General features: G+C 35.0%; 1 pseudogene; it reads right to left on the reverse strand.

Moving 5' to 3' along the window:
- Positions 1-4,741: 4,741 nt before the first annotated feature.
- Positions 4,742-6,403, reverse strand: LOC149501687 (uncharacterized; annotated as a pseudogene).
- Positions 6,404-13,499: the final 7,096 nt, after the last annotated feature.

The following is a 13,499-nucleotide window of genomic DNA, read 5'->3' on the forward strand; positions in this document are numbered from 1 at the left end:
CACGAATAAAATTGTTATACTATGTCTATGTGTGATCATTATACTTTTAATTTTAACGCTGATAAAGTTCTAATCGGAAATAGCTCTGTAGATTTTATTGGAATGTATTATTCGCTGGCCAAAGAACGAGCTACCAATTACTTTTAGGCGATAGGTAAGGTGCGAGGGTTAGTTAAGGTACGATTCCCCATATCGACATCACAAGGAAATTATGTCTCTTATTCTCATTATAATGGAATAAACGTGAAACAGTGAAACATATGTATTATTCTTAATTCATTTTTCAGTTAATCATTATTTAAGCTATTATAAAAAAAAAGGTTAAGCACTTCACCAGTTATTTACTTCCTAAATTAAAATTATAATAAACATTCTCACGTTTTGGTTCATCTACCTATCGATTTATATTACATTATTTCTATATATCAAGCTTCAGAACAGTATGTAAAAATCAATCACGATTCTGCAGGATAGCCGTTGGAGCGCCATGGTTCCTTAGGAATGTGGATCTCCACGATGACCTGGAGCTCGACTCATTTACTAAGTATCTACAGTCGGCATCGCTGCGCCATTTTGAGAAGGCGGCACGACATGAGAACCCTCTCATCGTAGCCGCTGGAAATTACATACCCGACCCAGTAGACCGAATGGTAAACCGTCGACGTCGCCCAAAGCACGTCATTACGGATCCTCCTGATCCATTAACGGTGCTTTTAGGCACCACAAGCACCGGTCACCGTCCTCGTCGAACCCGTCGCTTGCGACGAAGGGCTCGACGAGCGAACTAACCCATAGACACAGCCCACTGAGTTTCTCGCCGGATCTTCTCAGTGGGTCGCGTTTCCGATCCGGTGGTAGATTCTGCGAAGCACTGCTCTTGCTAGGGTCAGTGTTAGCAACTCTCCGGTTGAGCCCCGCGAGCTCACCTACAAACGTTAGGGTGAAGCTGAAATAGCCTCTCAAGGCTATCAGCATAGGTAAAAAAAAAAAAAAAAAAAAGTATGTAAAAAAATTAATGAGCGCCGGAGTAAGTTACTTTAAAAACAAAAGCTCTGTATCCCACTCAACTTGAAGAATTCTCTGTAAAAGTCTGAAGTACAATTCTAAAGCTTGGAAGTTATTCTTCTCGTCGAAAGGTAAGGATAATAGGCAACAGTTCCAATTAGGCGACGAGGGCGTTTGTTAACATTTAATTAACGTCAGAGAGCTATTGTGTTGGAACCGTCGGCCTCCAGGGCCGCCTCGCTGGCTATACCTGCCGGGTAAGTCGATGTACTACGGATATGGGAGTTTAAATAAACGCAAAAAAAATGACAATACACAGAAAGTTACACCAAAATGAATACCAAAATTGATATTAAATGAATTGAAACGAATATAATATTCAGATGAGACTGTAATATCGCGGCAAGGGTCGGCTAGTGTCTTTTATTGTGTTAGTTGGATAGATGACGGTATTTGTGATTTACCGGTGGTAGGGCGTCTTGTGAGCCCGCACGGGTAGGTAACATCGTCCTGACTATTTCTGCTGCGAACAAAATAATGCATTCCAGTTTGAACTGGGGTAACGATTGTACACTATGAAACAAAGACTTAAAACTCATCAGTAATAAAAGAAATGAGTCCACGCTCCATCTGGTATTTAATTGTTATCGGAATTTGACATCATATTTTTTTCCGACCTATGCGCCAATACTCGTAGTCTCGAAGGATTATTCTGGCTATGCCGTGATTGGGCCAGCTCATAGGGCTCAGCTTGCAGAACTTGTTAAATTATGCCCCAACAAGAGCAGTGCTTCGTGGTGTTTACCATTGCATCGGAATCGTGACCCACTGAGAAGATCCGGTCAGAAACTCAGTTCTGAACTTTAGGATCATACATTTCGTGTCGCCTTCAAAAATGGGTTATCGCCGTTGTAAAAAAACAACATTCCCATTGGAAAGTCTACAAATACCTCTTTACACAAATAGTTACTAAATTTGTAACAAAATATTGATTTGTTAGAAGCTTTTGCTGTGAAAAAAATACAGTTTATGGAGTAATTTCATTGAAATCAGTGGAATACTTTATCCAAATGATTATGACATATTATACAATACTTGTCTGTAAACGTAAGGAGTATTTGCGAATGTAATAAGGATTTTTGTAAGCGACGGAGGAGGTAAGAAATTTGATTTATCGTCGTAGGCCAGTAAGGCGCGCTGACCACCCCGCGCGACCGCCCGCTGCCCAATACTCGGACGCTGGGCCGCGCCCGCCCGCCCGGACGCGTTATTAAACTTTTCCCCATATTAAACATTCCGGAGACGAATACATTTTATTGTTGCCTCGGACCGACGTCAGAGGCCCCTACAAAGCGAAACTCAAAGACGGCAATTGCGAAATAAATTGAAAGCAATTTGATATTGCGTTGTAAGTAATAGCCGTCAGGAACCCGCAAGTCTGTTCCGAACATTTTGTATGCAATTTAGAAAACCGAGAACGGGTCATTTAGTAACTGTAACCAGTCGATTTTATGTTGTTGTTGAGAATTTATTAACTTTAATTACTTTGTTAAATATTCATTTTCTCTTAACGGAATGGAACAGTTATTACAAGCGATTAAGATGTACCAAAGAGTTTCTGAGTGAGATTAAAACATATAGAGGCTTTATAGAAGTCAGCTAACATATTTGGTCGGAACAGGACTGTTGGAGTCTGAATATGAAAGTAATGGCAGGCAACACTTGACACATGTAAGGTTACAGTTTCGAATATTGGAATGCTTATTTAAATGCTTAAAACAGATGATTGTCTTCTCTTCAGTGAAGACAAGGACTTCTCATCTAGACATGGACAGTGCAACATCTTAGAGTTTTATAAAAGTCAAATATTGTAATGGTGTAATAGGGTAACAAAGTATTTGCAATATAATTATATTAACCTTGAAGCAGAGTGTTTTTAAATAGCCACTCACCTACAGAACCCAGTCCCCTCAAATTTAACCGTCTAACAAGGATACAGGACATTTCGACATGGGGGACACAGAGAAGTACCTACGTAAAATGAACCTGGCTAACTTTAGGAAGTCGTCGTGGTTTAAAGGTATATTTGTATATATTTATATAAATATACGCCTGGTATATTTGTATCAGCAAAACAATTGTTGTGTAATTGCGTTATGAGAAAACTTTATGTATCAAGATGGTCGGTAATATTCACGTTGCAATGTCTACGGGCTCCGTAACTACCACCAGATGTCTACGAGCTGGTTTTGACGTCTATGCAATAGAAAGTTTGCATCGCATGCTTGGTATGAGAGTCTGACGGCCTAGTTTGGACAATAATGAAGACCTTGGGCAATAGTCACCTGGACTAAGAAGTCCATAAGTTCTTGTCTCGAAGTCAGGATTCATTCGGCTGGTGTTTGTAGATCAGGAGTAGGCGGCTGAGGAATAACAGAAATTATCCCAAAGGTCGAAAAGTCGGATAATTATTAGCTCGTCGTAAATTTAAGATAATAATATCGAGGGGTGAAAGGCTATTTGCTTTAAGCGACATTTTTGCAACTTTACACGAGAGCCATTTAAAGTTTAAAATTTTGGAAAAAAATTCATAACAAAAAAAACTTCTTCAGCAATTTGAATGGAGTAAACTTAATTGAAATTCAATTAAAAACATCAAGTTGTTGATGCTAATACCGAATAAAACGGACCTTTAATTACAAAGATAAACGTCGCTTAATACAAATTGCCTTAAGCCCTTATTTTTCAGAGTATGGAATAAAGATTTAAGTGACTTCATAACCACAACTGGCTACAGGGAAAAAAATAAGCGACGTTGCAATATATTTTCAGAGTAAGCCAAAAAGCATGAAGTGACTTAGCCCAAAATTAATAGTAGCAAGCTATTTATCTCAACTACCAATTTAGATTAAAATGACTGACAGGCGAATTTACTTATGTGACATATAATATTGAAAATTTACCGTTTGATGTTACATTTTTTTACGTCTAATACTATCAGTGGCTGTTAAAACAACCTAAATATATCGCAATCACTGAAAATCTCAGGTGCTTATATTGAATAAATAAAGAAATACACAAAACACAACAACAGTTAAAGTATTTATTTAGAAAAATAATTAAGTAGATCAGTCTCAATGTGGGAATATCAATTATATTTATTTATTTTTTAGTCTTAATCAACAACATCAGTTAAACTATTAATATTTTGTATAATAATCAAGTAAAATCAGTCTGAATGTAGGAAAATCAACTATAATTATTTATTAATTATTAAATTATAGATGATTTTCCTACAGTCAGACTGATTTTACTTGATTATTACAACATATTAATTAACAACATCAGTTAAAGTATTCATATTTCGTATAATAATCAAGTAAAATCAATCTGAGTGTAGGAAAATCAACTATAATTAATTCATTATACATGGTTTTCCTACATTCAGACTGATTTTACTTGATTATTATCACATCAGTTAAAGTATTAATACGTATTAGTATTTTGTACATTATAAAGTATTATTACTTTTACTGATGTGATATTAATCAAGTAAATTCAGTCTGAATGTAGGAAAATCAACTATAATTAGGTATTATTTATTCAGTATTACTTGAGATCGGCTGTCATAAAACTTACTAAGAGTATAATTAATCACAACCGATATTGTTTAATTATAACTTAAACTAATAAAACAAATAAAAAATATCAAATCAATAAACAAAACTTGTAGTAATTATAAAATACAGCCATGCTTGATAATAATCATAATGCAATAAAAAAGAACGTATTTAATAATCATTTCTTCGACTGTATCTTCTACATCAGTATCCAGTAGAACATCTTTGGAATTGCAGTGTAGATTTATGTATTCTTTATGAAATATCTTGGGTATAACCCCAGTGTCACCCAATTTCTTTAGGTCATGTATTTGGCTTGGTAATCGGCCAAACTTGAATTATATCTACGATTGATAGCTCTAGGTTTCGCAATAATTTGTATAATCTCTTCGGATGCATTATCTTTCATTGAAAATTTTACTTTCATTTGATTTGGATGAGATTTTTTAAATGTTGCTGTACGGGTTTTACTATTTTACCTACAAGGTTACTCTTAAAATATTTTACAGACATATCATCAAAATTTAAGAAATCCTTATGTGTCAGATTTTCAACATTATAAGGTGCTGGTTTTTTCTTGCTAGCTGGCTTATTGTAGCCCATTGCGAAGGGGCCCATACAGTAATATTTCCTACGGATTGTTCGATTGTAGAGTGTATGCTGTCTACCGACATTTTCGTGTGGCCAGGGAGAAGGTAATTCATTTGAATTGCTTGTAAATTGTTCGATTGCAACAAAGCATTATGTATTGTTGCAAGGACTATTTTATTTTTGTTTTGTCCAGGGCAGAATCTGAATACAAGATCAAAGATGTAATGGTACCTCGAGAATCCACATTCTCTATGTATTTCTGTATAATAGTAGCAATTTCATTTGCCCCCTCTTTGCTTCAGATTCTCCCCAGATAAAACAAAAACCATTCCTTGTGATGCTTTCATAAAAACATAAATTAAACAGCATACTTTTAGAATAAAATAGTAACATGTTATTGCCATGAGGCGTATTGAGAACTTTCTGGAGGTCAAAGAATGTGCATAGAATGGAAGGATTTTCTTTACCTAACTGTCGATGACATTCTAACCGCTTCTTTGATGCCTTCTTTTCCTCTAAATGATCTTGAAATACGGCACAATCCTCTGGCTTCTGTCCTTCAAAACGTAGGCATTTTATGCATTTATCCTTCTTAGGCACATGAAACCCAATGTTAAAATCAGTAGTGAATATTTGACGAAAACTTTTCACTTACAACATCGACTCCTTTACTAAATGAGGTCTTCTTTATAACAGCGGTATAATTTTTTTATATTTTTAAATCAACAGGCAGATATAGTTTTGTGCTATCCTTTCGGCAGTAGTGCGATGGTATTGCAGGTAACCTTTTGATAAAAGATTTTACTGATTCTTTGATTGCGTTAGATGTTTTGTTGGGGGGAATGCATTTTCCTCTTCCATCTTCTTTCGCCATACCAAGTTCCTGTGTTGTTAATGTATAATAAATGTATCTTTGAGTGACATCAAGAGTATTCATGACGAACTTTAAACAAACTTGTCGCCGACCTCTCCATCATTTATGAAATAACAGAATGTGTTATTCCTGTAATTAGAGTCTTTGGATCTCTTCCTTTTTATGGATTGCTTAGAGGACATAGATATTATCCACTGCTTTTTTCTTTCCGGAGATAATTCCCAAAAATGTTTAAATATGGCACTCCTTTTTCTGAGGTTATTCTTGACACTTGTAGGGACAGTTTTTTTTCTAAGCAAGGATTCGGTTTCATATTTCTTCACATCACTCCTCGATGCACTCTGGAGTTCGACTGAAGCGCCTGCGCGCGGCAGTCCCGGTTGTAAGATCACGATTTTTAACTCCCGGGAGATTAAATAAATATGGTATCATGCGACATGAATGAAATGTATCATATTAAAATTTAATGATGGAAAGACCGACCCCGTATTTTTATTTATACCGAAAAAATGTTTCATATTGCATTACTTCATTTTATTGTCTGTATTAAGCGACATGCATTTAATAAAATAATAGGACCAAAATGTTTTAACGGCTAAGCAAAATATCTGAAACAAAAAGAACTACTTGATTTAAGTAGCACCCTGCATGGAAAATAGATGCAGCTGAAGAGCTTAAGCGACACTCCATGTCGTATTTGGGTGACGGACAAATAGTTTAAGAGACATCACACCATGTAATTGGTAGAAGTCAAAATGATTTAAGTTACTGCTTAATAAAAAATTGAAACAGGAAACACGCTTTAACTCTTATTGGATTATTTTCTGAGAAAAGGTAACTGGTTTATGTCTCGTCTCTTAATATCATTGTATGGTTTAAGTACATTACTAAAAAAAATATTCAAAATCAACGTTGGATAATACACTGCCACTTTGGAAACAACCCAAAAATAGTATTGTTTCAAACGCCAAAAAAGTGCTCTGATTTTAATAAATCCGGCATCATTCGACGGAGAAAAATTCGCTGATTCCGTATATGTATATAACTCAATATCACCCTAGATGTCGCTTAAACCAAATAGCCTTTCACCCCTCGATATAAATGTCTACCTGCTTAGTACAATACCAATTATAACCATTTATTTATTCATGAGTCTTTGATTGACACTAGCAACCACAATCTCTGTAACTGTATCACACATATTAATGGATAACTGATCCAATCAGGTATAAATTTCGATAACTTCTAAATAATGTAATTGAATTGTAACTCAAGATTAGAAAAGATCTGTAACGAAAATGTAAACTAGTTTTATAGAAATTAAAAATCTGTGATTTTTTTATTATATTATAAATTTCATAGCAGAGAATATCACGATCCACTTTATATAACTCACCACTTTGGAGGATAATGATCACACTAAGAAATATTTTAGTGTTTGGATCATTTAATAATGTGCAATATAAAATTTTAATTGTTTCATATTCATTCCTTTTTCTAAAGATTGTCAATATTTCACCTAATTTCAAGTTCAAGTATTTTAGTTATTTAAAGAAAATGAAATTACAAGGTACATAATTATGTAATTCATTTCAAATATTGAAATTCTAAGTCATAGGCCATGACCCACAAACACTTCTATATAATCTTCAATTTTGTTTTTCCTGATGTGAAATATCACGCAAGAGGGTTTTTTTCTATTTTCATAAAAATACTTGATGTTGAATGAATACGCGATATTTAAGATCCTGACTTTATCTACAGAGCCGTCATAAATAGGCCTTGAATCGATAGAATGGAAGCTTGTATATTTCTTATTGTTAACTCTAGCATAGTTTTTTTTTAATTTATTGCATAGACTGGTGGACGAGCTCATAGCCCACCTGGTGTTAAGCGGTTACCGGAACCCATAGACATCTACAACATAAATGCCGCAACCCACCTTGAGATATGAGTTCTAAGGTCTCAGTATAGTTACAACGACTGCCCCACCCTTCAAGCCGAAACGCATTACTGCTTCACGGCAGAAATAGGCAGGGCGGTGGTACCTACCCGTGCGGACTCACAAGAGGTCCTACCACCAGTAATTACATATGTTATTCCTTCACCGTGGAAGTCAATCGTGAACATTTGTTAAGTACGTATTTCATTAGAAAAATTTGTACCCGCCTGGGATCATCTATTTATATACAACTAGCGACCCGCCCTCGCTTCGCTTCGGAAACATAAAACACACATGAAAGCAAAAAAAAAAAGTAGCCTATGTTCATCAGGGACAATGTCGGCTTCTAATGGAAAAAGAATTTTTCAAATCGGTCCAGTAGTTTCGGAGCCTATTCGAAACAAACAAACAAACAAATCTTTCCTCTTTATAATATTAGTATAGATATAGATGACATGTGAGCTATTTTTACAAAGATTATAGAATAATAATTTTGCATATTTTTATTTAATCCTCTTTAAAATCCGCGCTCTTAGACTATCTTGTTGAATATATTACTATGGCTTTGTTAATTACACGTAAAGATTGAGTGAAATATTAATGATATATTTTGTGTTTGTTTTGCCACTCGTAATTGTTTGTAGTTCCACGTCGTATTTGGATTTTGGCGTCTTTAGACAGTCTAATCCGAAATCTCATTTCCGATGAATAATTTTAGGAGGAGTCGGATAAAAATATCTGTGAAGCTCAATCTCGCTTTTATTATATTCGATGTTATGAATTTAAGTTCTATAAAAACTGTGATTGATATGAATGATGTCTGCAGGTCCCAAAAAACCTAAGAAATTTTTATGTTGCTTCATTAAAAATACCTAATAAAAAATATTAACGGATTCATCTTATCGATGTCTTTTTAGACAGTGTGTGTGATACTTGCTTTTGAATTGTCCAAATCAGTGCTATTACTAGATTAGTTTTGTGATTTGTCATAGTAACGTTTAGTCGTTAGAATCCGTTAGATAAACCGATCTACTCGTACCCACTGAGTAATGTTTTAATTTCACTACGTCAGCATTTTTGCGTCTATACTCTTAGTTTAATCTTTACACATATTCGTACATGCTCAGTTCCTAATAATTCATAAATTAGACGAGTCTCATTTTTTTAACGAAAAAATCGAAAATCAAGTGATAAATCACCGAACTAGTAAACTACCACTTCTATGTGATTATTCTTTAATTACATATTCGACAGACTAAAACGCAAACTGAAATGTTATCTATCAACGAAACCAAGCCTTTGTGAGTATTATTTGTGTGCTTGTACAAAGATTTAGAGAGCTGTCAAGAATCTTAACATCGCTATAGAGGAGTCCGAATCGGACGCCTGCTAAGTGATTGGATCTGTTCATTATGTTGTATGTACTGATTCTTACGAGCACGCCCAACTCTTTTGATTCAGTCGAGGCAATGAATACAAATGTGTCGTATTTATCTGTTTTGCTATTGAAAAAGAAAATACCATTATGAAGATACCTACTTTGTATTTCGAAATTAAATTTTGTTTAGGAGTAAGTAACACTGAGTGCATTTTTAATACGCTTTTATTAGCTTCAGACGTATGTGTGTTTGTAACGGAATCTTTGAACATGATTTTGACCCCCTTAAAAATGTCTGATTAACCCGAAATTTGGTATACTTATTAAGGACAGATGACAATTCAACAAAAAAAAATTGAAAAAAAAAAGCTTGCTTTATTTATTACAATAAAATTATTTTTTCTTACACTATTTTTAATTCAAATTTATTAAAAAACAAATCCCTAATTTAGTTAGATTTTCTACAAAAGCGTATTTTGTTAGTTCTTTTAAACTATTATTTATACTTAAAACACTTTTGATACACGTTACTTCCTGATAAATGCGGACAATGTAAAAAAAAAGGGTATTGTGGTTTTTGAATGTATTGAAAATAAAATTAAAAGACTATCCTTTTATTTGAATTTTATTCAATCAACATTGAGGTATTTTCACCGCTTATAAGTAATACTCGTTCATATGAAATAATCGCTACTCTATAGTTATAGTTAGTTATTTTTTTTAACATCACAGTTTACCAATGATGCGGCTGATCGGATATTCGAAACAAAGTATACTAATCAGCTGATAGCGAATTTGGTGTATTGTTCAATATTTATGTGCATACATATTTATATGTGAAGTAACTAGGAATATTGTTAGAAGAAACGGGAGAGTTACGAGGTAGACTTATGGCTCCCATTCAGCGGTGTAGAGATAATGCTTGCAGGCAATCACATAAGTGGATCAAATAGCTGTAGTCCATTTGGATAATGAACTAGCGACCGTAGCCTCGCTGAGGTCTTTTATTGTACAGACGTTGATATAAATAATATCGATAATTATTTATCCCCACGTTTCAATAATTAATTTAATTAGTTTTTTTTTTGTCTTTTACGTATTTTCTTGACCTTTTCATTTTTTTATTCGTAAATGGTATTGCATCAGTAATGGAGTTTCGTCTTTATTTATATTATAATTCTTCTGTTCATGTGTACGCGAATGAACGGCTCCTAAACGACTGGACCGATTTTGATTAACATTTTTGTGTGTATTCTAGTGTATTCGTGAACGGTTTAGATCCACAATTCGGTCAATTAAAAAAAAAAGTGTGGTGTCGTGGGACACCGGATAGGAACGAAGTTCCTTATTATAAAATATTAATTTTAAGTTCTATTCGAGGTATAAGGAAAATAATTATTCGGGTATACATTTTTTATCATGACTTTTTATTGATAAAATAAAACTACTTTACAACGTTATCAACTTTATTTTATTCACAATGATTTATTAAAAATATATAATAAAAACATGTTATTTTTTGTACGTTATTACAAAGACCGGTCGTACACTGTGTGCATTACTAATAAAATTCTTACGTTACAGACGTTTTTTCCCGGTTAGGGTACCCCTCCGCATCGTCCCACAAGGAACTTCGTTCCAAAAAGTTTTATTTTTAAATTTTCGATTTACGATATGTGTACAGGACGATTGCTTTTTTCCTGTCTATGCTATTAACCTAAGGGGCTATGCCAGCGTAACCGAGCGAGTAGGTGAGCTACCGCGGCTTAACCTGACGACGTTGCTAACACTAGCGGACGTCTGTCGTGCTCTCTAGTAGTTCATAAATTTTATTGTACCGCCGTCACGCTGTTCTTTTAAAACTAATCCAAACATCTGCTGAAATGTAGCGCTAAATATTTACTTTGAATCGCAGACCATTGTACATAGATAATATTATTAACTTAATTTTATTTTAAATACAAACTTTGAAGAGATAATATACCTTTTTTTATTGCCCTTTTAGGCAGACAAGCATGCGGCCCACCTGATGGTGAGTGGTTACTGTCGCCCATGGATTTTAGCAATGCCAGGGGCAGAGACAAGCCGCTGCCTACCGTTAAGTACCCTCCACAAGCCTCGTTTGAAGAAGGACATGTTATAGCGCTCGGGAAACACCGTGGAGGGGAGCTCATTCCAAAGCTGAATAGTACGTGGCAAAAAAGATCTCTGGAAGCGCACTGTGGATGAACGCAGTGGCTCCGGGTAGTTTGGATGAACTCTACTCCATACTTAACCCAACTTAAAATTTTGTTCATGGTTTTTACATAGCTGATGGGTAAGTGGTAGGACTAAGCTCAACGCCCAGTTCATGTTAAATCAGTAGGATCCCACGAACATCACAACGAGAATACCACCACCCGTATTGAAACATCAGGTTAAAGTCACAATTGTAGAAACGGTTGATACATATTTTAAGTGCACTGCATAACTCAAGTGCTCACAATAACGAAGGGCTCGACGAGTAAATTAACTCATAGATATAGCCCACTGAGTTTCTCGCCGGTTCTTTAGTTTCTTGCCGGGTCGCATTTCCGATCCGTTGGTAGAATCTGCGAAGCACTACTCTTGCTAGGGCCAGTGTTGGCAACGCTCCCGGTGTGAGCCCCGTGAGTTTACCAACTAGTTCGGTGAATCTAGAATAACCCCTCGAGGTTACTAGAATAGGTAGGAAAAAAATTAAAAAAAGTGTTCATAATACGTCACACCCCTTAAAATCTAGCTAACAAGTGGACACAGCCAACTATCGAGAGTAATAAATTAAGCGTAAACTGTCCAAGTTTTTAATACAATTAAACCTCATCTCAACATAGTATACCATTAAGAACGATGGCTATTCCGTGTTCACAAACAGTGTATCTGATCAATCCATTATCGGCGGCCGTACTTTGTCCAGGAGCTGTTAGGGTAACTTGGCGACACACATTTTCCATTTCCCTCTAGTCCCAACGCCGGCCCAGTTTTGCGTCTTCCATAATTCAATCCATACCGAATCCATTGTGCGCCGATACACCACTCAATAACACGTTCTACACATATACCTCTATTGTACTTTATGTGGCCACTATGTTATTGTTCGGCTCTATTTATGATTATCATTTGTATTGTTAAACTTGAAATGCTGAAACGGCAATATTTGGTTTAAAGACGTTAATATAAAAGTTTTTATTTAATATTTATCTTTTTAAATTACCATCGAATTCAGTTATGACACATAGTATTTTATATATAAATCGCGTACAGAATATATACGCTTTTTTGCATTTTTACTTCATAGCTTTAGCGTTATGAATTTGCCGAAATTGAAACTGAGTGGGAAGGAGCTATGAACTTTCTGGAAATCTAAGTAGCTGGAACTCCTTAAGCGACTAGCGAAAACGTTGAGATAAAAACTATATTACGAATAATCCTACTATTATTTTAAAAATTGATCGAGAATAATGCTTTTAAAATAACCTTTTTATTTTTTTATTACTTTGGTAGGTAGACGATCATCTGGTTTTAAGGGCGAATTTATATTACGAAATTAGTTGCATGAAATTAATTTCGTGACATTAGCTTTACCAACATTTTCACATGTAATTTAACATTTTCGTAATGCATGCATTAATTTCATGAATGCAAACAAGTTTCGTGCCCTGCGCGATTTTTTGGTGAAATTAGTGTCATGCAACTAATTTCATAGTGTAGACGCGACATAAGTATTACATAAGCATCACGTTCGATATCGACGACATAAAATTCATTATTCCTACTGTCAACCTTAAATGCAAAATTACTTTGCGGCATCTTGTCGTATGCGATATATTACATTTCAATTCCTATTTATAGCGATGTCTAAACTTTATATAAACCCACTTTCCTTGTCTTGTTCAAACATCGATGTGCACTTTGTCTTGACCAGGCGCTGTCCCCTGGAGAGGCCATCTCCACTCCTACGTCTAGATATCCGCAAATCATAGATCTAAGAGCGTTTACGTGTAACTATTAGCATTGCTGTTGCGGTTTTAATTTATAACGTGTACTTGTAAATTCAAAAACAATGATAAT

Source organism: Bombyx mandarina, chromosome 13 (assembly GCF_030267445.1).
Source record: "Bombyx mandarina strain Sakado chromosome 13, ASM3026744v2".
In the NCBI taxonomy this organism is placed as follows: Eukaryota; Metazoa; Arthropoda; class Insecta; order Lepidoptera; family Bombycidae; genus Bombyx; species Bombyx mandarina.